General features: G+C 44.9%; 1 protein-coding gene across 4 annotated transcripts in view; it reads right to left on the bottom strand.

Annotated features, from left to right (window-relative positions):
- The window catches only part of PRICKLE2 (prickle planar cell polarity protein 2), a 323,432-nt gene that overhangs the window by 99,542 nt on the left and 196,524 nt on the right, over positions 1-27,366 (bottom strand). Inside the window, exon 1 of one of the 4 annotated variants that reach the window (XM_015065254.3) lies at positions 13,131-16,716. The exons of the other annotated variants lie outside the window; for them this stretch is intronic. The gene's annotated coding sequence lies outside the window, so the exon portion shown is untranslated. Of the gene's footprint in view, positions 1-13,130; positions 16,717-27,366 lie in introns of those variants that run through there. 4 annotated transcript variants of the gene reach the window in all.

The raw sequence follows: 27,366 nt of genomic DNA, 5'->3' as shown, positions 1-27,366 counted from the left end.
GCAATGGCTTAAGATCTTAGAATCTGGAGGCACAATGACTTGGGTTCAAACTTGCCGGTGGGATTAAAAAATGAATACATACAGCACACTTTGTGTCGTGAAGCCTGACGATGTATGTGCCAGTATATCACACCCTATGCTATGCAGAGGGATTTAAAATGAAAGAAAGTAGTCATGGTTCCTGTTCCCTGGAAGTCGATCTAGACCCTACTCATGTATTCCAGTGAGGACAGAAGAGAGATCAATGGAAACCAGACGGGGAGCAAACAAGTCATTTCTACAAGTCTTTATTAAACACCTACTATATACTTAAAGCTGTGCTGGACTGAGCAAGGTAACTTGATTACTGTCCTCACCAAAGGATTACTTATCTTTAGCATGCTTTTAATATTTCAAGGTCATGCAAGTGACTTTCTTTTCTTACCAGGATACATTGAGGTAGAACAGGTTATAGGTGAAATTACTGACCCCAGGGACTAATCAAGCACTTTTAGAGCTTACCATGCATTTTCAATTTAGGTGACTCTTTAAATTACCTTTCTGAACCTCTACAACGTTAGTCAGAATAGCATGGGCTATTATTGCCCTTTTATAAAAAAAGAGAAGCTCAAAGAAGCCATGTACTATGGGTGTTACTGCTCAGTGTTGGGGTGTCTAGAACCCCAAATCATTTTTTTCCTGAGCCAGGGGAACAAGAGTCCATTTGGTTCCATTTCTAGGGTATGATTTCCCCAACTTTTCTATTTAAGAAAGTACTTTCTGATTGTATGCTGGGCTCTATGCTAAGCACCTTCCATACATTCCTTATTCAATCCTCAAAGCACAGTATGAGATGGAAATTATTATTATCCTCATTTTACAGATGGGAAAACCAAGGCTCAGAGAGTACCTGGAACTTACTCACACTTCCACAGCCAGGAGATGATGAAAATGGAAATGCAAACGTAGATCTGTTGGACTCCAGAGCCCTTCACCAAACACCTGAATGCCTTTTTGATGCCCTTTCAGACTGACTGCACTGGTCCCCTAATCCATGTAAAACAAGTTGTGCTTTTCTCCCTGTTCACATAGAGGCCCCCAAATCACTGGCAAGTCATAGGAAATTCTTAAGTGGCTGCTTATTAATAACATTTTCAGTTTATATTAGGCTGCCTTTCATCCAGGGGAACTCAGCCAGCTGCATACACAGAGAACCACTGAAATCCAGCCATTTCTGGTATGGCTATGGGCCAGCTGGCAACAGCATCCCTCAGGGGCTTGGCTTGTGGGGATTCTGGCAATGGTCACACCCTTCAAAACTTGACAGGGGCCCTTTAATATCCGTGCTGAAGGGCTTGAGGCAGAAACTTCCCAGAAATCCATGTTCCTCAGTGAATGGGGCCAAAGGCTCAAGACAACCCCAGCAGATTTGGGAAACAAGAACATCAAGAAATTGGGTGTTTACCAAATACCAATGCTGGAAGTAAAGCCCCGCGATTCAGATTGAGTTAGACACAATAGGGAAAGACTTTATTTTCAGGAGAGACCTGGCTTCAGTCAAGTCCAGGGGAAAAAACAAAACAAAACTAATTTCTCAGGGTTTCTCACAGGGGGGCGAGGCAAAAATGGCAAGATGCTGACTTTCCTTCTATGGAAGCTGGATCTATGGAATGGTTTTTGTGGTTTTGTTCGGAGCCACAACTAGTTTCCTCATTCTGCAGCAGCAAGAGGACTGAGGGAAGTCCACAGAAAGAAAATAACATTTCCTAGTTTCATATTTTATTGGAAAGAAGCCCTTGATGAATTGAATTCACATGGTCTACAGGAGTAAGGGTTGGAAAATACTTAAGAATTGGTTGTATGCAGATTTTAACAAGGTGATGGGTGAAGGATGTATGCCCCCTCGACGTACCCCCAAGCCCCAAAGTCTACAGGAAATAGCCACGCCCACACACTTTTGGCCTAGTTGTTACCATGAACAACGGTCCAGACTGTGGATTTCCTTGGTGGATGGGATGAGTCTCAGTCATCTGTTCACTAGCTCTTCTCACTATTCTAGCCTTTCCTCTCCTGCCAATTCACCAGGACCTCCTTCCTGGGCTATTGTAACAGCCTACTTCTAATTCCCTGCTTCCAGCCCTACCTTCTAGAATCTATTTTCTACCAGCTGTTTGTTTTTATTATTTTATTTATTTTTTTTAAATTATTTTTTTTAACGTTTATTTATTTTTGAGACAGAGAGAGACAGAGCATGAATGGGGGAGGGGCAGAGAGAGAGGGAGACACAGAATTGGAAGCAGGCTCCAGGCTCTGAGCCATCAGCCCAGAGCCCGACGCGGGGCTCGAACTCATGAACCGTGAGATCGTGACCTGAGCTGAAGTCGGACGCTTAACCGACTGAGCCACCCAGGCGCCCCAAGCTGTTTGTTTTTAAAAGGAGGGAGATAACACTCAGCTCTCTTGCTTCAAATGCTGGCTTCCCAATGCAATGAGAATCCTGGCCCATAAGGTCCAGTATAATCTGCCCCCTTCCTCTCTCTCCAACTTCATTTTGTCCTACTCTCCATATTGTCTACTGTGTTTCAGCCACGCTGACCTTTTTTTTTTTTTTAATTTTTTTAACGTTTATTTATTTTTGAGACAGAGAGAGACAGAGCATGAACGGGGGAGGGTCAGAGAGAGGGAGACACAGAATCCGAAACAGGCTCCAGGCTCCGAGCTGTCAGCACAGAGCCTGACGTGGGGCTTGAACTCACGGACCGTGAGATCATGACCTGAGCCAAAGTCGGCCGCTCAACTGACTGAGCCACCCAGGCGCCCCCACGCTGACCTTTAATGTGTCTTCTGAACTTGCCAAGACCATCCTCCTCTTAGGATCTTTGCAGTGGCTATTCCTCTGCCTGGAACATCGTTCCCTCAGCTCTTTATGAGCTGGCCTACTCTTTACCAGTCACGTCACTCAAAGTCACCTCTGACAAGGACCCTACAGAAAAAGGCCCTCTTCCCCTTCTCATTCACTGACTGTTCTATTATCCTTCAATTTTTTTTTTTTAACATTTGTCACTATCAGAAACTGTCTTACGTGTCCATGTGTTCATGATACTTTTCCTACTCTAATGTAACTTCCGCAAAGTCAAGGAGCTTATCTTGTGTCAAGAACAGTAAGCAGTCGATAGGTATAGTTCTTTAAAATTTTGAATCCCTAATGCCCAGCCCAGAATCTAGCTTGGCAGCTCTCAATCAGAAGGCTCTGAACCCTTCACGGGCATGCAAACCAGATGTGATCGCTGTGTAAAGTTTTCTTTTCTTTACACTTATTTTTTTTGCAATAACTGAAAATGTATATTGTTACAAGGATGCCATAAATGTACACTGTGAGTCTACTACACTCATGATCGGCAGGAGATCATCAAAACCATACCAAAGACACACTGCCTTTTTCCTGGATTAAATGAAAGTATTCAAAGAGGAAGGCAAAGGTGGAGAAGAGTATATTTGTCAAGAATGAATGAGAACCGTACCATAGCTAGAGTGTAATGTAATTCTGTGAAGTGCATTGCAGAATGTCTAGTGTTTGGAAGGACACCTTGGATATACTGAAAGACTGAAAACCTCTGACTGAACCCAAAGCAAATATTCAAAAAATTGTTCGACTGTCAAACGAACACAAAAAGTTCTCTGAGACACCTAAGAAACAAATACCGCCTTGGCCTTGGGACCTACGACAGCAGACCTCAATTCACCCATCTGCAGAAGGAAAGAGAACCAGGTAATTCTCCTGGCTGCACAGAGTTTAACATTAGCTCCTGGGCAGTCACGCGGGGAAGCGTTGTGCTTTCACACAGAGTGGGAGGATATAGTTTTTTTCAGTCCCATGGTAACCTTTAGAGATCTTCCTGGATGAGGTTACAACCATCTACCACCTACCATCCAGTTAATCTTTGGGGTTACTTTGTCATTAGGAATCTGATGAAAGTGGAGATCCTGTCCCTTAAAAAAAAAACATAGACGTGTTCACAGAAATTTCTGCATTTAATTTCAAAAAGTTCATTAATCTTTCCTGGTCCTTTGGTGCTCATGGATTGCAAGTTAAAAACACCTGGTCAAGCATAAAAGAACTTCTCTGATATTCCCCATAGGGCCAGAGACAGCGCCTTGTATCTTGCAGATGTTCTACCTCTCACTCTCTTTAAAAAAAAAAAAAAGAGCAAATGATATCATAGTTACCACTCAGGAAGCTGAACCTTAGCAAGTCAATGGTGCAGAATTTAAAACAACGTTTAAGCCTGCAAGGGCAGACTGTGGTGGTGTTTAGGCAGCAGGTCAGGCCCCTGAAATGAGACGACAAAGTGCAGGGAAGGCAGGTTGAAGCTAGTCTGATCAGTCAAGCCCAGCACGTAGGCTGCTTTCCACCTATTCTCCTTTCAGAAGCCATTCGAGCAGGAACCTGAGCTCCTTCACCAGGAGAGGAATATGTGAATGCTTTGCATTTTCACACCACTTCCTAATGAGGCAGGTGTTTCAGAGGGGCCCAAGCTCCACAGGAAGCATGAGGGGCGGGTGGGGGCTCACTGTTCCAGTTGGTGGCAAGCATCGAGGCCAGACAGGCTTTCCAGGCGACTTCTGAGACGATAAACTCAAATGCAAGTAGTAGACTTCAACCGTAATTGAACTCCCGAACCGTGACGGATAAGCTATCAGGGAAGGGCTGGAACGCAGGGCCGGGCAGTGGCTGAGCCAAAAGCAGCCATTCCAGATGCACTGAGCACCTAACCAGTGGCTCAACTGTCCAGTGGACGTCTATGGAAAACAGTTCATTGTTAAGTGGGTCTTCCCCCCGGGAGCATCACAGCAGGAAAGCTGGATAAAGACCGCACACCACGGGTGATGGGAAGTGACAGGAACCTGAAGAAGCCTCACCAAATTAATCAGAACAACAGGATGCATGTATCCCAGGGAAACAAGAAAAAAACCCTGTTAAAGCTTCAATTCACGGACAATTCAACTAATACAAACTTCCAATAGGGTAGACGTTGAGGGTAGGTTAAATCTCTTGGGCCAACTCCAAGGGATGGGCCCAGGCTGCCTGGTGTGCTGTGTTGAGAAAGACTCTGAGGTTTTGCTGGGGGGTGACAAGGAGAGCGTAGTATTTCATCAGTGGGGTCTGCAATGCACAGGGAGCCGGGCCTGGCGATACAGGTACCAGGGATTTGCCACACGAATTCTACGGTCGGGATGCTTCTGAGAATGGAGTTCAAACATGAAAACACATCCAAATAACTTTCCCCACTGAAGAAGATTTCCTCTATCCATCAAATAGAAGCTTCTGGGGGGAATAACAAGGAGGAGTGAGGGAAGAAAGCAGACGTCTGCTTATCCTGCCAGATCAAAGCCTGGTGTCCAGTGAGGTGACAGATATCATAGCCAGAGAAAGCTCACAATCAATCTCTTATGACTTCCACTGGAAGAACAAATTCCCTGGAATTCATGTTCAGGATCATAGTTTGCACGCCTGCCGTGTCTTAAATCACAAGGAACCCTCAAATGGGTAACCCTGCTCTTCCTATTAAGGCAGAAAGGCGATGGGGTATATTGTCCAAAAATAAGACTGAACACCAACTTGGATTTAATTCCAAAAAACCAAAACTTCAGGAAACCAGAACCTTGCTTTCTCTGAATATCCCTCTTAGGTAATAAGAGGGGGCTAGTTGAACTACCCAAGACAACAGTGCAAACACATATGCTTTTCAAAACTTCACAAAGCATTTGACTTTAATTCATATAAACTGGAACATTTTTTTACTTAAGACAAATACAACCTCATCTGGAAAACGCCTCACTGACTTCTTATAATTTCAGGGGCCCTGACTATTTAAATGGGCATACCAGAGAAATAAATACATCTAATAAATTTAATAAACACATTTAATATATTTAATAATTAAGTGTATTTGTTTCTATGGTATGTTTGTGAACACACACACACACACACACACACGCACACACACAAGTAAGTTCCAATATCTTTCACATCTATCATCCCTACAAGTTGCCAAAGTTCCAGAGTCAGATGGTGTACATGCAAATCCCAGCTTGACCATCTACTAGCTGTGGACCTTGGACAAGTTGTGTGACCTCTCTGTGCTTAGCTTCTGTAGAATACAGATGATAACAGAGTATTATCATGAGTATTAAATAAGATACAGCACATACAATTGTGAGCACAAGGCTTGGCACACAATAAGTAGTCATGAAATGTTATTAATTGTTTTTATGACTCTGTAGGAGAATCTCTGTAGGAGCTAAGTGATTTCTTTGAGGTGTACTCGAATAAGGAATGATATAATTAGGATTAGAACCTGGGATTTCTGGGGGTGCCTGGGTGGCTCGGTTGGTCAAGTGTCTGACTTCGGCTCAGGTCATGATCTCATGGCTCATGGGTTCGAGCCCCGCGTCGGGCTCTGTGCTGACAGCTCAACGCCTGGAGCCTGCTTCAGATTCTTGCGCCTCCCTCTCTCTGTGCCCCTCCCCCACTCATGCTCTCTTTCTCTCTCTCAAAAACAAACATTAAAAACAAATTTAGAAAGAACCCAGGATTTCTGAATTGGGGTCAATTTTCTTTCCTGTGGAACACTCTGTTATAAAAATGGCTAAGAAGGCGCAGCATTGGCATCACCAGGAACCGTGTTAAAAATCCTGACTCTGGGAGGTGCCAGTAGGTTGAGCGTCTGACTTCAGCTCAGGTCATGATCTCGCGGCTCGTGAGTTCGAGCCTCGCATTGGGCTCTGTACTGACAGCTCAGAGCCTGGAGCCTGCTTTGGATTCTGTCTCTCTCTCTCTCTCTCTCTCTCTGCCCCACCCCTGGTCATGTTGTCTCTGTCTCTCAAAAATAAAAGAACATTAAAAAATAAACAATTTAAAAATCCTGACTCTGGGAGCGCCTGGGTGGCTCAGCCGGTTAAACATCTGACTCTCGATTTCAGCTCAGGTCATGATCTCACAGTTTGTGAGATCGAGCCCCGCGTCGGGCTCTGCGCTGACAACACAGAGCCTGCTGGGGATTCTACCTGCTCGCATGCAGGTTTAATTAAGTAACTAAGTAGGTAATTTATTAAATAAATAAATTTAAAATGGAAAGAAAATCCTTTAGGGAAAACAATGCTGAGTCTGAATTTTAGCAACTTCCCAAGATGCATACACATTCAGCCGGAGCAACCTCACTGTCTGGCACTCTGCAGGATGCTTGCATAAGTGACAGTCCTGGAGGACTTCTAGGAGTGAATGAGCAGCCCCAACACAGGGCAGGATCATGCGGACCCGCTTCACTAGCGTGAGGCCCCCAAAGGTCAGATGTGCCTCCAGGAAGCTCCAGGTCACTCTCTGGAGGGCCGCCGCTTCTCATCTTGCAGCCATATCCACAGCCCAGAGGGTCAGGTCCTGATATAAAACCTGACCTTCAAGTTCTCTGTGCCAGAGCAACCGACGGTGCAAATCACATGCCTCCACCGACGAGGTGGAGTTTCGTTCAGAAAGTTCACACTCATCAAGGTCAGTGCTGGAAGAGAACTTATAGATTATTTGATTCGGGACCTCCCTTTCAGGGATGAAAGAACAGAAGCTCAGAAAGGGAAACACATATATTCTAGTTAGAACCTGATGTGCCTGCAACTGGGGATCAAAAGCTAACAAGGTTGGCCCCTGTCTACACTCCAACTGGGTTTGCCCATGTTTGCCTACAATTTCAGCACAGCAGAATTTCCCACCCTGCCTCTGGTCCAACAAAGGGCTGCTTCCACTGGCCTTTAGCTTTTACTCCTCATCTCAGTGTGTCTTAACTGACTTTACAACCAACCTCCCTTCTATTCTAAAAGCCACATTCAAAACGGTGTTCTGTTTTAGTCTCTTCATGGTTACTTCTCATCTTATCACAAGATTAACTGAAAGGATTTTAATTTGAGAGCTAAATAATGAAATGTTCCTCAAATGAGGGATCCACAGAAGTGATCTAGAAGACAAAGAAAAAACACATGCAGCGTATATTATGGCAGGAAGTGTAAGCAGGTCCCAAAATAATGGACGTTACTTAGGCTTTGGACTATGATTATCCTGGGTTTGAATCCCAATTTTACTCTTTACTGTCTGTGTAACCTTGGGCAAGTTACTTAACTTCTAGGAGTCTTGGTTTCTTTTCTAGGAAACAGAGCTAATAATATCTAGCTGCATAATTGCTGCAAGAATTAATAAGGCAAGGTATGTAAAGCATCTTATATGTCAGCTAGTCCACAGTAGGTGCTCTATCTATGACAGTTATTGCTTTTTCTACATATTCACATAAACGCTAACACACAGACTAGAGACAGATACACAGACACCCAAAACATTCTTACACGTACACTAACGGCTACTCTGAAAACCTATCTGACCCTGTGACCACAGAAAGTATGGTTGTTTCTCAGCTGAGTTCTGGAACTTTCCTGAACAAGCATCTCTGAGGACTCGCAAGTGATGAATGGATGCCAAGAAAAGAGTTGGAAAAATGGCATCCTGCCCAGTTGAAATGAAATGCTAAGAATTCCTGTCCTAGTTACTTTTAACCCTGGATGGGGACGGATCACATTTGTACGGTTTGATTTTACGAAGCCCAGAAGGGGTGGGCACTCTGGGACCAGGGACGCTCCTGGAGTGAGCGATATGGAGGCTACTCAAGTCAGACCTCCATCATGAGGCACAGAGAGTGCCATACTGTCAAAGGTACCAAGCTGGGCTCCAACCCTGTGCCATATTCCAAGGAGTAAATGATGCCTGTGATCCCTCCGGTGCCTCGGGATGCTTTACATACAGGAGCTCAAATCTAGGACCAGCAAGAAGGGGGATACCAGAAATCGCTATTTTTCTTTCCTCCTACGGGTTCACTCTGCTGTTCTGAGTGAGCACGACTCTGGTAACACTTTCCCACACGAGGCCAGCCCTGACTTCCTTGAGGCCCCCACTGCCAACTAGTGATGTTTCCGGATTCTGTGCCCCCTCCAGGGTCATATCTCCTCATAAAAGTCTCAATCAATCAAGTCTCAACCAACTTGATTTTGACAGACTTTACAGCCACACATGTGCTGGAAGTTTACCATCTAGACCCACCATGGAAAGGCAGGTTCATGTTGTACCTGAAAACGTGCTCTTTTTAAATAATGCATTTTTCAAAATGGTCCGTGGTGCTTTGGTGGGAAACACATGCTGTGTTTAGCCACCAGTAGGGCTTGAGGATTTAAAATGGCTGCACTATGAATTCTATAGGACAGATGGGGAGAGGAATTTCTAGCTGAAGGAGAACAGAGGCTCCTGCCTTTGAGTTGCAACTTCACCCACGGGGAACCTTCAGCTTTACACTTTTATGGTGGATTGGAGACCGCTCTGATATTCTCTCAGCTGCTTCTGCATTCTGCCTGCTTCCCTCCTAGCCTCCTCCTAACCCTTCCATCTAGCCCCCCCCCCCTTTCCTTGCTTCTTTCTCCCTCTGCCTTGTCCCCAGGGAAATAACAAAATGAGCAAGCCCCAGGCTTCAGACTCCGAACAAAGAGCTGCTCAAACAACAGGCCCAAGAAAAAAGAAAACCAAGTCTCCAAACTCAACTGACCAAGTCCGCAGTGAGATTTTGGAGGGCTTACCTTGTTGGAAACTCAGTGTGATCTTATCCAACATTTTCTCTCCTGCATCATTCAAACACACACACACACACACACACACACACATACACACACACACACACAAATTATAAAAACATGAACATTTCATTAAAAATCTTTACAGGTTGGGACAAGAGCAAAGAGGCAAGTACCAGTCATGAACATGAATGAGGCAAACACTTTCCCAGGGCCTAGCCCCAAAGCTTCTTAGTTTGTGACAGTTCACAGTCACCAGGACCTGGCTGATTTTTAAGTAAAACCATCAGGGAGAGAGGGAAGAGGGAATGATTTTTGAAGGGCCTTCAGACACAAAAGAAGAGTCCTCGGCCAAACGAAAGCCACAATTCTGTCTGAGGGACAGAACATTGTCACTGGTGTGTGTTCGAAAACAACCAAGGGGAGAGAAGACCATGTCTTCAGGCTTCTGAAGACAGCCATTTCTGCTAATCCGCACCTGGCAGTGCAGTGGGGTGCTGAAAAGCTCCACTCCAACTCAGACCCTTCGGAACTGATGTGTGTAGAAGCAGCATTATACTAGGCACCAACATTTGTCACCGCTGTGTCATTTAAGGTAAGGTGTTTTCCCTCTGTGGCCTTCAGTTTCCTCCATCAAATGAGCACGTAAGCTACTACCTCTTGCTGCTCACAGGTTTGGATTTAGTGGGAAATATGAACGTTATTGGTACCAGCAAGAAATAAAGTCCCAACACCTAGTAGGTACCAAGAATTGGGCAAGGACACCACAGCCACCATTTCACAGCCAGTGAGCTCAGGAGAATTGATTTCCTATTTTTTACACGAGGAAACCAAAGTTCAGAGTGGTCAGGCAATGCTCTCAACACCACACACACCATCAGGAGATGTAAGGGAAATGGGCTGTTATCAAGATATAGATAGAATTCTCTCTGCAAACGCAACTTGACTAAAAAAAAAAAAACAAAAGAAACCAAGAGTGACCAGCTTCCAATTCTGAGTCTCCTGAGATTCCTCTGGCTCCTTTAATCATTCTCCATTTGTCTTTCAAACCCCCACACTGGAGCTCCATTTAACATAAATTTAAAAGATGTTCAGAAGAGAGGCTAGAAACAGCTGTCAAACTGTGCGACTACACTCACAAGTCTGGAAGAGACCTATTGTGTCAGCGGAGACCAGACATGGGCAGGATGGCCTATTCCTTTCCCCTCACGGCACACCTCCACACTGGAGACACCCATATGGTGATATATATTCAGCCCTGGAACTTCTGAGGACCCAACCAGCAGCTGAAGCCCATAGCCAAAGGCCTCTCAAGATGGAGAAAAAAAATGCGAAGTGTCTGCACTGAAAAGAAGAAAGAAGAGGACCGCCTCTCACAGGCAAAGTTGGAACTGAAGAGAAACGCGCACAGAAATCCAGAAATACGTCAATTCCAATTTGGATCCCACAGCTTTCTGCATGTGACTTGTCAGCTGCCCAAACAGGAGACCTTCTTTAAGCATGCCTGAGCACCAGCTAGTGCTAAATGATTTTCATTGTACCACCCGGCCACTTTGAGTTCCGCAAAATCCGGCAGCCCTGGATGGCACCCCTTATTCTGTCAATCCCATCAGTAGGGTGCAAAGTTTCCTTGAGTGGGAACGGAGGTGGACATTACAGGAACTCGAGAGGACACCTTTTCTGCTAGCAACACCCCTTTGCAGACAAATGGATGGAAACATATTGCCTTTCCAGTGGACCGTTTTGTTTTTAGCAACGATGCTTATAATAATAAGGATAAAAAGGCAACAGTGGAGGCAGTAATGGCTAACATTTGCTGAACATTTGCCACGTGGCGAGCACCGTGCTGGGTGCTTTTTCTGTCATCTCAGTAAATCCGTATACCTGCCACACCACCTATAGGTTCTAGCGCTCTCCCCGTTATACAGCCAGGAATCACTCCTCAGAGAGAGAGCGCTAAGTATCTTGGGTGCTGTCTGAATCCAGAGTCTGAGTCCTCGGTCAACATTATGCCGTCCTGCCTAACCCCTAAGCTCCTTTCTCATTCTTTAGGCTTCCATCAATGTATCTTCCTTCCTCCATTTCTATTTATTCCCCTCCACTGTATGGTGAACCTTCACAAACCTGCCATTCCAAACAATGGTATTTTATTAATTTTGGCGGCCCCATGACTATTTATAGGCCAAAATGCCCAAGGGAGCCTACATGTTTTAATTAAAAAAAAAAAAGAATTTCTGAGGGGAAGGAGCATTTGATGGAAAGGCAAAACCTTTACAAGCACACGAGGAGCCATTAAATCCAAATTTCCAAAACATGGCAATTCTGTCAAAGTTGTGACTTACTCTGGAGCCCATGAGGACACTCATCCTGACCCATCTGTGAAAGCCATCAGCAGCCAATAAACCTTCTGGGGAGCAGGATCAGAGTTGCCAATTCGGCCTCCAGCAAGGAGGCCAGGCTGCTTCATTTAGTTTAAGTCTCACTGAGATGGTTTACAACACTCTCTGGGAAGAGATGTTCAAGCAAAGCAAATTGCAGCCTTGCAAGCTGAGGCTTTGGTCCACGGCAGTCCATGCCGACATTTTCACGGCACACTGGGGCCCTCCCCTGACTGTGGTCATGGATGCACCGCCTGGAAGCAGAAGTCTCTTGCCGGGGAAATAATATATGTGCCTAAATTATACAAGAGCCACGCTTGGACCGGCGGATGGCATGGCATCTGGTACAGATCACTTACCCTGGTGTGATTTGGCCCAGCCCAGATTATTTATGGTTCATAAAAGTCCCGTCAGACCCCAGCATATTCTAGGACCACACAACAATGAGTAATGGGATTAAAGATCTGGATTTCATCGCAAGACCTCCATGGCAGATTAGTAATGCTATGATTGGTTTTTGGGAAACCAAGAGTGGGGAGCACTAAGTATGAGCACTCCTCTAAAAACCCAACGTAGAGAACACAGTGAGTCATGTGTTTCAGCCCGGCTGTGCAGTCGTATTTGGGAGCTCTGTCACCATCTCTAATATGAAAGCACTGGCTAAAATTAAACCCGAATTAACCAAGCACCATTTCTTCACCTGGAAGTCTCAGCTAACTCCTCATTCCCCAGACGCTCTAATGGTTTCTGACACCCTGAGCAGAAATGACTACTGGGGATGAACACTACCAGGTGTTTGGTTTTTAAACCCTCTCCCCTTTTATTATTATTTTGCGAAGATAACTGCACTTCCTTTACAGAACGGCTGCTTCTAAAGCACTAAGACTGAAGCGTTTCTTCAAGACTCCCTACAGCTGTGACATGTCACTTTGCAATTGAGCTTTCTAATCAGCATAGAAAAGGTAAAAGGTGCCAGAGGACCACTAAAAATGTCACTTGACCAAGATAATGGAGCTGTGATAACCTCTCCTAATGCAAACCATTTACATCCAGCCTTCTCATCCTCCCTAGAAAATACACAGTTGTCTAATATGTGAATCAGAACAAATTTCTTACCTATCTCCAGGGAGGATAAAATGCTCAGTCTTGGGAGAAGCTTCAACCAGACCCTCTGAGCTTGTCAATTGCCACAGTTCACTTTCTCCCCGGGTCTGGCTTCTAAGAACGCAAGCAGGACCGCAGGCAGCCAAAGCATCTTCTTCTGGAAACCCTCCTCAAAATCTAGACCCTTCCCGACAGCAGAAGCAGGCTCCAGCCCGAGCTGCTCATGGAAAACAGCACTGCTGGATGGAGACCCTGCTGGGCACCCACCAGGGGAGGGGGGAAAAAAGTGTGACTTCTACCCTTCCTCTGGATCCGACTGCCTTCCAGAGAACCCAGCTTCTCAATCTGCAGGAAGTCACAGACCCCAGCTTCAGCGTCACCAACTGATCCCGAGCCAGACTCAGGGCGACCAGTCAGCTGGTCGCAGAGCCCAAGACACTGAACCAGGAAATGTGCAGCTCGGCCAAAAAAAAAAAAAAAATACTAATAATAATAACTGTCGCTGGAGAGGCTGGTGGTGCCGGAGAAGTCGCTGTTGCAGTGCCCACATCCTCCGCATGCTAATGAAGCCGTGACGTCAGCAAGTCAGTCACGGCATCTGGACGTCCCGTCCCGCTGCCCAGCACCGAGATTTATTTACATGTAAATTAGCCTCGCCTTCCAAATCAATAATCCCCGAGCCAGGGAGAAGGGAAGAAAGCCTTCTCGGGATGCAAAGGCCCTAGCTCTGTAACCTCTGAAGGAATACAAAAATAACACCGGTAAGAAGAGAGGCTTTAAAGATACATGCCTTTTTTTTTTTTTTTTTTCTTTTTTAAAGGCTGTGCTCTTATGTGCTGGGGATCAAATCTGGGCAGTTATCAACCTGAGTGCCTGTTTCAGATTATATTATGCACCAACCCAGGAGTGGAATCCTAGCTCGTCTTTTCCTCCCCCAAAACTGTGTCGAGTCTTCAAATGCCTCTACTTTTCTCTTTTTAACTTTCATTTCCGGGTGTTTGCTGGCTGGAGACTAGGTCCTCCTCGAATTTTTGTGCACGTCTGAAATAAAACACAAGACTACCTTCCTCAGGTGCCTGGGTGATGAATGAGTCATTCCCTCCCTTAACCCCTGACCCTAGCTCCTCCTGAGTAGAAGAGATGAGAAAGCATAAATCAGCCAAGGGGCATTTGAGGACCCTGAGACCCTTAGAGAGCACTGCTTCCATTCTTCCATTTTACAGATTCTGAAACTGAGGCTTCGAGTAGAGAAGGGTTTTTTTCCCATAGTCACAATGGGACTTCAGCAAGGACAGGCTAGAACTCACATTTTCCGGATCTCCGACCAGACCTTTGGGTCTCTAATTGGATCTCTAACTCCCCATCTGCTGCACCAACAGGGGCCCATCCAAGCAATCATGAAGAAAGAACTCAACAGGGCTGGGAAGTCCTGGGTCCGAATCCCAGCTTTAATTTATGCAAGTGATGGGACCCTGGACTAGTAGCTTAACTCTTGGGGGTGTTCAGTTTCTTCATGTGTACCAACCCTTCATTTAGTATGTTCTGAACACCTGCTCTGTGCCATGCACTGTTCTGAGGACTAAGCACAGACACAGTATTTGCTCTCTCCTAGCTCAGAGTCTGAGGCAATAAAGTAAAAATATTGAATGCAACCATAGTGAGGATTGACACGATATCACACTCACTAAATAACAGTTCTTTCCGACATTTTGGATGAAGTAAAAAAAAAAAAATCACCAAGGCCTTCTTTCCACTAGGATGGTCATTGTTTCTATCCTTGGAGTATTTCCATGGTCATCTTTTACTGTTTAAAATCAATTGTTCTTTCAGTGCTGCCTAGGCAGTATGCTGGGCCAGGGAGACCCAAGTGCAAGCCAATATACCGACCCTGTGCCTGAGATCAAGGGAGTGCTGCGGGTTCCTTAGGTGGTGCGTGAGGAGGATAGGGGGGACTGGGGAAGCTAGGAGACAGGTGTAGTCCATCATGCACAGAAGCGTCCCCAAGGACAAAGCAGCCAGCACGGTTCCTTGCCCATACTCCCCGGACTGAAGAACCCACTCTGATGAGCTCTGCCCTTCCAGCTGGAGTTCCTGAAGCTTCAAATGAATTTCTTTGTCAGATGTCGGGAAGTTTAAATTATGTCTTTTGTTATATGTAATTGTATTAATAATGCTTAATAACTTCTTTCAGAATGCCTCTCTCCGGTTCAGAGAAGACCTTTCATGGTGAAAATCACGGGACTGGCGTAACTTTTCACTAAGAGAAACAGAGTACAAACCAATGAGCAACACTCTGCGTTCGGTCTCCATCGTGCAGAGCTCAGGGCATGTGGGGAAGCGGATGGTTCCCCTAGACCTCAGTATCCTTCAGGATACTTCAGGATCAGCAAATACTACAACTGGGGGCCACCAATGGCAATGAGGCATCCTACCCTGGTGTGGCCATGGAGAAGTCACTTCAACTTTCTATGCCCGTGTCCCACTTTCTTCATCTGAAGGCGAGCCCACTACTCTTTGATGTACTTACTATCATATGAGAATGCTGAGAAGCAGTTCACAAGTGACTGGCAGGAAAGCAATGAAGAGGCAGGCTGGCATGTGACTACCAACTTTACAAGAGTTCACAAAATAACATGGGGGAGGGAAGCTATGGCCTGGGGACGGGCCCCGGCTCTGATATTAGCTGACTGCAGGATGAGGGGCCATACGTTTTCAGGTACAGAGGAGGGAGAGTAATAGTGCCTACCTTTGCAGAGCTGTTTAGAGAATCAAATAATCCTCAGTAGGAAGCATTTAGCACTGAGCCTAGCACACAGCCAACATTCCGTAAACGTGAGCTCTTGGTAGGGGACGTAATGATGTTTTTGCTGTTAACTTCAGCATTAATTAGTTACCTGACTAGGCAAGGTTCAAAATATGGGAGCAACCGGGTTGATGGAGACTGCAACATCCTCCCTACTCCTAGGGTAGAACTCAAAGTTCCACCCAACGTGGGTGAGCTGCTGACCTGCTCTTCCCACGTGAAACAACACAAATATTTGCAAGCACTATGAAACTAGGGAAGACAGCAGCAAAAATGACCAAGAGGCACTGGGGGCCTCCTCCTCTGAAGCTGCACAACACGGCAAGACAGCTATATTTCTGGCAAGCAAAGACACTTCATCCATCATTCAGGTACCCATTCACTCATTAAATGAGCTCCTACTATTAGTCCCTGTGTGAGGCCTCAGGGACATCACGGTGACCAAGACAGACGTGAACCCTGCCTTAAAAAAAGCTTAGGAATGAGAGGGGAAGACAATTAAGCAAGCAATTAGAGCAAGGGTGATGCATGTCAGAGGAGGGCATGTGCTGGGTTCTCAAAGGTCTAAAGGCAGTCAGGAGGGGGACGGTGCAAAAGCATGCTGAAGTCCTTGAGACAGCATGTACTCTGTGAGCACAGCTTAGTGATGGGGAATCTGGACAGCTATGCATCATCTTGTACAGATTGCTGAAATGATAAAGCCTACAGATCAGTAATTCTTCATGACCATGATGTTCATCCTGGACACCATTCTACTCAGAATTTTTATTTTTATTTTTTTAAATTTTCTCTTAACATTTATTTATTTTTTAAAGACAGAGAGAGACAGAGCATGAGCAGGGGAGGGGCAGAGAAAGGGAGACACAGAATCTGAAACAGGCTCCAGGCTCCGAGCTGTCAGCACAGAGCCCGACGCGGGGCTCAAACTCACAGACCGTGAGATCATGACCTGAGCCGAAGTCGGCCGCTTAACCGACTGAGCCACCCAAGCACCCCGCTACTCAGAATTTTTAGAAAATATACTATTAGTAGGGTGCCTGGGTCACGTAGTCAGTTAGGCATCAGACTCTTGGTTTTGGCTCAGGTCATGATCTCACAGTTGCTGAGCTCAAGCCCCCACATCAGGCTCTGCGTTGTGACAGCTAAGAGCCTCTTTGGGGTTCTCTCTCTCTCTCTCTCTCTCTCTCTCTCTCTGACCCTCCCTGGGTTTGTCCTTGCTCTTGCTCTGCCCCTCTCTCCCAAAATAAATAAACTAAAAAAATGAAAAATAAAAGAAAATACACTGTTAGGTAATAGACAAAGTGAGACCACAACTTCTTGGAAATGTCAGAGACCTGGCAAACTGGGACAAAACTCACAGTGGTGTTTACAAAAACAGAGTGGAATTTCACATTCACAACAGCAAACCTCTTGGTAGGGGGTGGCAGGGAAAACAGGTGATACATATGAGACACTCAGTATAGTATCTATTGGGATCTGTGAAATTTAGGACACTCTTGTGGAGACAAGGACACAAGTGCTGACCTTCAGAACTTTCTGTTTGGATAGAAACTAAGCTATTTACATAAAGTGGCTGAAACTGCATGCTGCACATAGGAAGAGAGGCACAGAAGACTAGATTAATTGCGGCTGACATGATCAGAAGTCAGGGAAAGTAGGATTTGAGTTAGGTTGAAGGTCAAAAAAATCTTTTTTTTTCTTTTGGAACAGGAAAACATTTTTATATTGGGGGCGGGTGGGGGGGGGGGAGGCCTTACACAGCATGACACAAAATCCAGAAGCCATAAAGGAAAAGTCTACTCTAATTGCCAAGGTCAAATTTGAGCTGCTGGAAAGGGTATTGCAGGCAGGTGGAACACAAACATGAGAGACCAATGTTAGCATCAACGCAGAATTCAAGATTTGTCTGCAAGGACACAAGACAGGGGAAAAGCACCAAAGGTATGCTGGCGAGGGCTGACCAAGAGGGTGCTCCCCACATTAAGGGAAATCAGATCGGCTTTGCATTCCGACCAGCAACTGTCAACATCTTGCTAGAGGATTGCAGGGAAGGGTGAGTGAATCACTGCTGGGCGGCTTCTAGAAGAGAAGGGTACATGAGGACTGTGAGGCAGTGAGGACTATGGCCCCCTAGATGAAAGGCTCTGTGGATGATAGTCATGGTGACAACCGTCTGTCTCCACTGCTAGAGGGGTAAAATAAGATGGAATGGGGACTTAAAAAAAATTTTTTTAATGTGCATTTTTGAGAGAAAGGAGAGAGAGACTGAACACAAGCGGGGCAGGGCAGACAGAGAGGGAGACACAGAATTCGAAGCAGGCTCCAGGCTCCGAGCTGTCAGCACAGAGCCTGATGCGAGGCTGGAACCCAGGAACCATGAGACCATGACCTGAGCCGAAGTCAGAGGCTTAACAGACTGAGCCACCCAGGCGCCCCCTAGAACGGGAACTTTAAATGAACTAAAAATAAATTTCATCTGGACTCAAGGAAGACGTTTGACCACTGACATGGTAAGAACTGGCATGGGTCACCCAGAGCAATGGAAGCTTCTTGGTCTCGGAAGCACTTTCAAAAAAGAAAGAGCACCAGTCCCCTCTGGTTTAGATTAAGCACCTCCTGGCCCTGCTACTGTGAAATCCTCATTATCGTAAGGGAGATCACCCGTGTTTCAAACCACGCATCTAACAAAGGTCATGTGTTCAGTTTAGTTTATTTTATTAAAAAAAAAGTATGTGTGTAGAATATATTAGATATTATCCACATAATTATAAAATATAAACTATACATAATTCATTTTATAATTACGTGGATAATATCTAATATAGCCTACACACACACTTTATATTATATATATTTATATTTATTATATATTATATATATTTATATAATATATTATATTATATTTATATAATATATTATATTATATGAATATATATAATATATAAAGCACATTCTTGAAAACCATATATATATATATATATATGGGAAGGGATAAATATATATACATATGTATAGGTTTTATATAGTTTCAAAAAATCCCCACATTTCAAAATCTAGTAAATTTTCTAGAGAGGGGGAGGGGAGGCTGACAAGTCTTTTATTAGCAGGGGCTGGACTGGGATGCAGTACACACACAGTTGTAATCTCAGTGGTGTCACATTAAAGATTGAGTCCTCATTCATGCAAAGTCAGCTGGAGGTGCAGGCGATCTCCAGGTACCTCCATTCCAAGCAGTGACTCAGGGATCTAGTCTGCTTCCTCCTTGTGTTTCTGTGGCTTCAACACCTTTATTTTCATTTTATTTTTTTTTAACGTTTATTTATTTTTTTGAGACAGAGAGAGACAGAGCATGAGCAGGGGAGGGGCAGAGAGAGAGAGGGAGACACAGAATCCAAAACAGGCTCCAGGCTCCGAGCGGTCAGCACAGAGCCCGACGCGGGGCTCGAACTCACAGACTGTGAGATCATGACCTGAGCCGAAGTCGGACGCCCAACCGACCGAGCCACCCAGGTGCCCCTTCAACACCTTTAATATCCAGGTTACAGCGACAGGAGAAGAGAGAGCCGGGGGTGTGTGTAGGTGCTTTAGCCTAGAGGCAAATGATGCCACTTCTATTGATGAACTTGTCACATGACCTCAACCGACTGCAGAGGGGCTGCGAAGTACAGGCCCCGGGAAGAAGAGGCAAGAAGAGATCACGGGGAACCCTGTTACCATGTACCACAGCTGTCCATTTTTATTTTCACCATGGATTTAATGTAAATCCATTAGCACGCTATACTAAAGCCATAATGTCTTAAAATAAAGGGATATTTAATACCAAAAAAAAGATGATAGTTCTAAATGAATACTAGAGATCAAAGTTGCATCAGTTTTGCTCCAAAAAGAAACAACAAAAACCACAGTCAGGATTTGTATGAACTCTCAAGCAATAGCAGCCAGCCCACAAAACCACACAGATAATAAACTTGGGAGGCATCTATAATGCACGTAAAGATACACGCAGTGCCCACCAAGGGCAGGTAAAGATCCACAAGGCACCCACAAAGGTGGAGCTGCCTGCCTAAGAAAGAAATGCTCCAAAGAGATTCTCCTCGATAGTTCCTAACCACTTTTCCAATTAGGACTTACAATAAAAAATCTGCCTCTTGCAACAGAAAGACCTAAATTCCAATGTGCCTCTATAACCTCATCCCTGCATGACGCGGTAACAACAGCCACTCATCTTTTCTAAGCCTCAGGTGTTCCATCTGCAAAATGGAGACATCTATCTACCAAGGGTTTGGGTAAATGAGATGAGTTAAAGTATATAAAGGACTCTGAGGAGTATCTAGCATCCAGTTAATATTAATGTTACTCCCCACTTGGTTTTCAGACAAGGGGGCAAGAATGAGAGGTGCCAACATAAACTATACAATCGCTTGTGACAGACTTAAGGAACGACCCACCCCAGCACCCCTTATTTATTGCCCATTTAAGATTCCCAATCATAAATGTTTCTCAGGCCATGGACGCATTTCTGAATCTCATGAAAAATAATCTGGCACACCCTAAAACCAAAAGAAAGGCCTTCCTTTCCTCTTTTACGCCATTTTAGGAATCTGCCTCATCTCAGACATTTTCATTATTCTTGATCCCGCTAACCTAATGCACCAAATTCTACCACGGCCTCTTATCCTTTTTTAATTACATTAATTAAAAGGAGAAGTGTGGACAGGCGAGCATGGACAAATCAAAATGAAAGACTGCTAAAGATCTTGCTCCCTCCTCCCAGAAAGATTAAAAGCTGCATCGATGATTTAAACATGCTTTGCACTGCACATTTCCATGAAAATATTGTGAAACTGACACGATGTGGTAGCAAACATTGCTTTTGTTTCAGAAAAAGAAAGCTGTACTTATTACAGCAGCTTTTTGGAAGTACTCATTTTCATTAAACAGCTGAGTAGCAACCTGAATTTTCTCTTGGAAAGGACCAGAAGAACGAGCAAGAGCCACACAGGGATGCTTCGTTTTTCCAGCACTTCCTAAATGTAAGCACGAGAGCTTCTACAGGCTTCTCTTGGGAGAGAGAGCTGGCAGAATGGAAGATACCCCAGAAAAAAAGCTGAAAAACTCTCTACCTCAGAAAATAGCAAACTTGAAGCACCCGGGTGGCGTGGTCAGTTAAACATCCAATTCTTGATCTTGGCTCAGGTCATGATCTCACGGTTCGTGAGTTCAAGCCCCACATTGGGCTCTGCACGGACAGCTCAGAGCCTGCAGCCCACTTCAGATCCTCTGTCCTCCCCTCTCTCTCTGCCCCTGCCCCCCCCAAAAGTAAACAAACATTAAAAAAAAAAAAAAGCAGGTGTGTCCCAATCAGGATGTGGTGTGTTGGGAATCACTTATTATTAAAAACAAAGAGAAATACAGAAGGTTCCTGGACCTCCAGATTAGTTCAATTCTTTTGTAGAAAACTCATAGTATTGCTTTCTTAGGTAAGTCCTTTGCTTTAGAACTCTTGTCCTCTTTCAGAGATCTGCATCCATCACGAGCGACTATGATCCATCCTTGGTTAATGTTCACAATTACTTGATTAACATCTCTCTCTAACCAGACTGCACGCTCTCTGAGGGCAGGGATTGTGCCTTTTTTTGGGGGGCATGTTGTTCTGTTCCAAGCATCTAGCACCGTGCCTGGTGACCCGACAGCTTCTAAATATTTGCTGAATGAATAAAAAGTCTGACGATAATTCTATCTGGAAATTAGAGGGAATTCAGGATTTCTTCTGTAAGAACATTTCTCTGCTCATTTGCATACCCACATGATTCTGTGAGTGGGAAAGAAAAGGACAGATTTACCCTCTCTGAAGCACTTTCTTAGCTTAGCTTCCATGATGTCACATTCTCCTGGCCTCCCTTCTACCTTGTGGCTGTACTTCCGGAGTCTCTTTGGCTGGTTCCTCCTCTTCTTCCTGACACCGAAACACTGGCATATCCCTGGGCTCAGCCCTCGGACTCTTGCTTTCCTCTATCTACGTGCACTTCCTTGATCTGCTCTAGGGTCTTCGATTCCACTCGAGACCAGCCTCTTCTCGAACTCAGGGCTTACGAATCCCCCTGCATTCACATGTGGATGTCTAAAGACTTCTCAAATTTAACAAGAGATCAGTTCTTCATACCCTCTACAGACCTGTTCTGCCTGCCAGATTCACTATCATGGTTAATGGCATCTCCATTTTTCCAATGGATGAGAACAAACACCTTCAAGTCATCCTTCACCTGTTTCCTCCTCTTCCCCCTGACATCGAATCCAGGAGTTGGCATGACACATCCCATTGGCCAAACCTGCTCTGCTTCGTGTTTTTGTAAACACAGTTTTACTGGAACACAAGCATGCTTATTTATTTATGCATGTCTACGGCCACATCCAGGTTTCGACAGCCATGTGGAGTAGTTCCAACAGGGACTGTGTGGCCCCAAAAGCCTAACATATTTACTCTCTGACCCCTTTCACGGAGTATTTCTCGACCCTTGACTAGTCCTGCGGGCTCTACCTTCAAATGCAGAACCGAACACTTTCCCACTACCGCCAATATCCAGCCCCTGCTCCAAGCCAGGCTATCTCCCTCCTGGATGGAGACGCAAGCCACCATCAGCTCTTCCCTCCACCTGGACCCTTTGTGGTCTATTCGCAAAGCTGCGACCATAGTGATTATCTGAAAATGAACAGAGCGCGTCACACTTCTGCTTAAACTTCATCAATGCTGCTCTTCTCAGCATATGCGCCTTGGGACAGATCCCCCACAGCTTCTCTGATACTACTCTTGCTACTCTCTGCCTTGCTGGCACATGGACAGGGGTCCTCAGACACACCAAGCACATGCCTGTTTCCAGGTCTTTGCAATGGCTCTACCCTCTGTCTGAAAGGTTCCTCCCGCAGACAGCAGCATGGCTCCCTCTCCTACCTTTTCACGTCTTAAAAGTGTCACTGCAGTGAAGCCTTACTATCCTATCCCATGACATCCTTCCTCCCACCTTCCTAATGCTACCAAACCTTTACCCTACTTTATTTTTCCTTCAGCACTTGGCACCCCTTAAAAAAGTTTTACTGAAATAGAATTTACAGATCACACCGTTCACCCATTTCAAGTATACATCCGATAGATTTTAGTATATTCATAGACTCATGCCACCACGATCACAATCTAATTGTAACACACTTTCACCAGCCCTTCATGCCTCAGCCGGGAGTACTCCCTCCCCATTCGTCCCACTATTCCAGCCCTGAACAGACACTGGAACATTCTTTGTGGCTACAGATTTGCCTATTCTGGGCATTTCACATAAATGGAAGCATACAGTAAGTGGCCTTCGGTAACTTTTTTTCTTGTACTTAGAGTAGTATTTTCAAGGTTCATCCACGCAGTAGCTTGTACCAGAGTTTCATCCACTTGTACTGATGAGCAATATGCCATTGTACAGATGTACGTTTTATTCACCAACTCATCAACTGATGGAAACGTGGGCAGTTTCCACTTCTTGATTATTACCAATAAGGCTGCCACGAGCATTTGTGTACAAGTTTTTTTGAGGATGCATGTTCCACTTTTCTTGGGGATGTATCAAAGAATGGAGTTGCTGGGACATATGGTAATTCTGTTTAACATTTAAAGGGAGCACCCATATCTCTGCCAAGACTTAAGAATCTTGTTAATTCTGTGAGGGTTCACTTGTTTCTGAAAAGTTTTCTCCTGCTGCTCTCAAGATTTTCTCTTCGGGGGGCACCCGGGTGGCTCAGTCAGTTAAGTGTTGGACTCTCGATTTTGGCTCAGGTCATGACGGCAGGGTCCTGAGTTCAAGTGCCGCATGGGGCTCCGTGCAGACAGTGCTGAGTCTGCTTGGTATTCTCTTTCTCTCTCTCTGCCCCTCCCCCACTTGCACACGTGTGTGTTCTCTCTCAAAATAAATAAATAAAAAAGATTTTCTCTTAGTCTTTCAGTATTCTGACTACGATGTTATCTCAGCGTAGATCATTTTAAATTTACCTACTTGGACTGCATTAGCTTCTTGGATGTGTAGACTAATAATTTTCATCAGATTTGGAAGTCTGCCACTATTATTTCTTCAAGTATTGTTTTTTCTGCTCCTTTTTCTCTCTTTAGCTGATCCCAGATTTCTAAAACATTCCATTCAGGTAATCAAACCATCACACTGCATACCTTAAACCTTATGCAATGACGGATGCCAATTGTTTCCCAATAAAACTGGAGAAGTTATTTTTTAAAAAGCTCTTTTCATTTTTCTTTTTTCTCCCTACTCTTCAGATCGTATAATCTTTATTGATCTACCTTCAAGTTTTCAGTTTCTTTCTTCCTCTAGGCTAAAATCTACCAATGAGCCACTCATGTAAAATTTTCATTTCAATTATTATACTTTTCAACTCCAAAATTTCCATTTTAAAATTTTTTTTTAAATGTATTTATTGGGGCACCTGGGTGGCCTCAGTCGGTTTAGTGTCCGACTTCGGCTGAAGTTATGATCTCACGTTCATGAGTTCAAGCCCCGCATCAGGCTCTGTGCTGACAGCTCAGAGCCTGAAGCCTGCTTTAGATTCTGTGTCTCCCTCTCTCTCTGCCCTTCCCCATTCATGATCTGTCTCTCTCGCTCTCAAAAATAAGCACTAAAAATTTTTTTTAAATAAAAGTTTATTTTGAGAGGGACAGAGAAAGTGAGCAGGGGAGGGGACAAAAGAGAGAAAGAGAGAGAGAGAGAGAGAGAGAGAGAGAGAGCGCGCGAATCGCAGGATCCACACCATCAGTGCAGAGACTGATGTTGGGTTCAAACCCACAAACTGTGAGATCATGACCTAAGCTGAAACCAAGAGTCAGATGCTTGACTGAGCCACCAACACGGCCCGAAAATTTCCATTTTTCAATATTATTTTTTAAAACAGTTTTGCATTATTGATATTCTCTATTTGATGAGGCAACGCCATCATGTTTTCCTTCCACTCTTTAGACATCGTTCCCTGTAGTCCTTTGGACATATTTAAAATTGCTGCTTTAGAGTCTTTGCCTGCTAAATCTGACATTTAGACACCTTCACAGGCTGTTTCTTTTCCTTGCTTTTTCCCTATGTGCCAGACTTTTCTATTTCTTTGTATGACTCATGGTATTTTGTCGAAAACTGAACATTTCACATAATATAGCAATTCTGGATACTGATTCTCTCCTCCCTTTTCTGGAGCCTGCTGTTATTGATGTTTATTTGTTTAGTGACGGACTAGACAAGGTGAGTGAGGTCTATCTCCCCCGCAGTGTGCAGCCTCTGACGTTGCTACTCAGAGGGCATGACTATAGTCTCCCGGAGCGCCTGGCTGGTCCCTATTGGCATCACACCCAGCTGTTAGCCTCCACTAATTGTTACCTGACTGTTCTATTATTTTTCACAACACCCTGGGGCACACAATGCTCCACTGTTTGATCTAAGGTAGGGCTTCTTGGTAGCGTGTAGGGTGTTGTCGGTCTCTGAGGTGCCCTTCCCAGGGTGAAATCGTAGCCCTGGACTGACAGGTCGGTAGAGAGAGCACCCCATCTTCTTGGCTGCATACTGCCAGAGCACAGTATGCATCACGATGATTTTTGATGGGGGTAAGGGGCAGGAGGAGGTGAGGGGGTGACGGCTCACAAGCCACAGACTCACTCTTCTTACCAAGACTTAGTAGATTTTCTTGAATAGGTATTTCCGCATTTGTTACATACCCTCAGGACAATTTTCAGAAACCTTAAATAGTTGGTTTTTTTAAAAAATAGTTTTCACAATCAAAGGATTATTTCCCTGGTTAAAGTGTCTGCTGTGTTCCTCAAACCGTCATTTTGGAAGTTGATGCCCAGGACTTAGTACTCTTAAATCACTATGTATTTTATTTGTTTATGTTGCTATATGCTCTGTCTCCCTATGGCGACCTAGAAAGTAAGCTCTAGGGGACGGCAGGCAGGATTTTTGCGGTTTCTTTGAGCACTCTACCCTCAAAACCTGGAACAGTGCCTAGCACACAGTAGGCCCTCTGAAAATATGGTTGAATGAAGTGCCCATGACCCACAGCCTATTCTATGCATGTCACGGTCGATCATAAACTGCCAGGGCTGATGATCCATTTACGGTTGTGACAATTATGAGTAACTGCAGTCCTTTATGTCCACGTAACAGATTTTTTTGCAATTTTCTCAGAAGCAGATCACAGCCCTGGGAAACTGTCACACCTGTGAATGTCATCAGGCAGATGACTGATGGAGGAAAAAAAAGAATGAGAAGTGCAGATATGGTATACGTATCGCTCAACCCACTGTACTGGGTTCTGCCTGTGTTCCTTTTCATCCTAAATCTGCTTAGCATCTATAAATAGCTGTAAAGGACATCTCGTTTAAAAGAGAGCCCTGCTACAATGAAACTAGCCCTGAACTTGCAATCAGGAAATCTGTGTTTGATTCTGGGCTCTGGCTCTTGCCGTGTGTGTGACACTGGGCAAGTTGCTTAACCTCTCTGTTCTTGAGAACCCTTCTCTGAAAGATGTGAGCAATGGTTATAACCATAACACCTCTTGTTGTAGGAGTTCAAATCATCTTCACAAAGCACTTTGTGCAGCAGGAACACACAGTAAGCTTTAGAAGCTATTATTATTATCTGTAAAACAGTCATCACAGGCCTGCTACTTAGGGCATGGGGATGATCGGTCCATCCAATGGCATCATGTGATGCCTTGTGCAAAATGGCCTATCAGAACTGCAGAAGCAAGTCTTCCTGGGCTGAGAAAAAGCCCTGCTAATGTTTGTTCCTGTTCCAGTCCACCTTGCTACTCCTGCAAGCCTGTGTTGCCACTTGTCAACCTTCAGACTAAATGAAGCCCTGCAGCAGAACCTGGGAATCCTGCCTCGAGACCCTCACTTGCCCCAGGCAGGAAGTTCCTGGGACGAGGCCACCATTTTCAACAGTGCCTCCCAGCTACCATCTTGCTCAGCTGAGAGCCAGGACAAGACAAGGTGCGGACTACCAAAACCAGGAATCAGAACCTGAGAGTCCAGCCCAAAGGAGCAACGGGAGAGGTTCAGTTATGCACCGTCACGCGCCTCCCTATAGAGAAGCTGGTAGCATTCGACCTAACGTGGGGGAGTCCAACCCGCCGAGACAGCCAGGATCTGGAGGAGAGAGACAAGTTCCCAGGTAGCCAGGGACCTCTGGATAACAGGGGGTCTGTCAGGCAGGATGTGTTCAAGGGCAAAACCTGACTCTGCCCCCTCGTTAGCTGTATGAACTCTGACAAGTCCCTTTCCTTCTCTGAGCCTCTTCTAACAGTCTCTGCCTCATGGACTTTATGGATTATAGGAGATAATACAGGTAAAACCGCCAGGCACACAGCAAGTTCTCAAAACAAAACAAAAAAAAATGCTTATGGAATCTGAAT

The sequence above is a fragment of the Acinonyx jubatus genome, chromosome A2 (genome assembly GCF_027475565.1).
Source record: "Acinonyx jubatus isolate Ajub_Pintada_27869175 chromosome A2, VMU_Ajub_asm_v1.0, whole genome shotgun sequence".
NCBI classification, from domain to species: domain Eukaryota; kingdom Metazoa; phylum Chordata; class Mammalia; order Carnivora; family Felidae; genus Acinonyx; species Acinonyx jubatus.
The sequence above is the reverse complement of the archived record's forward strand: the minus strand, read 5'-3'. Positions and strand labels throughout refer to the sequence as shown.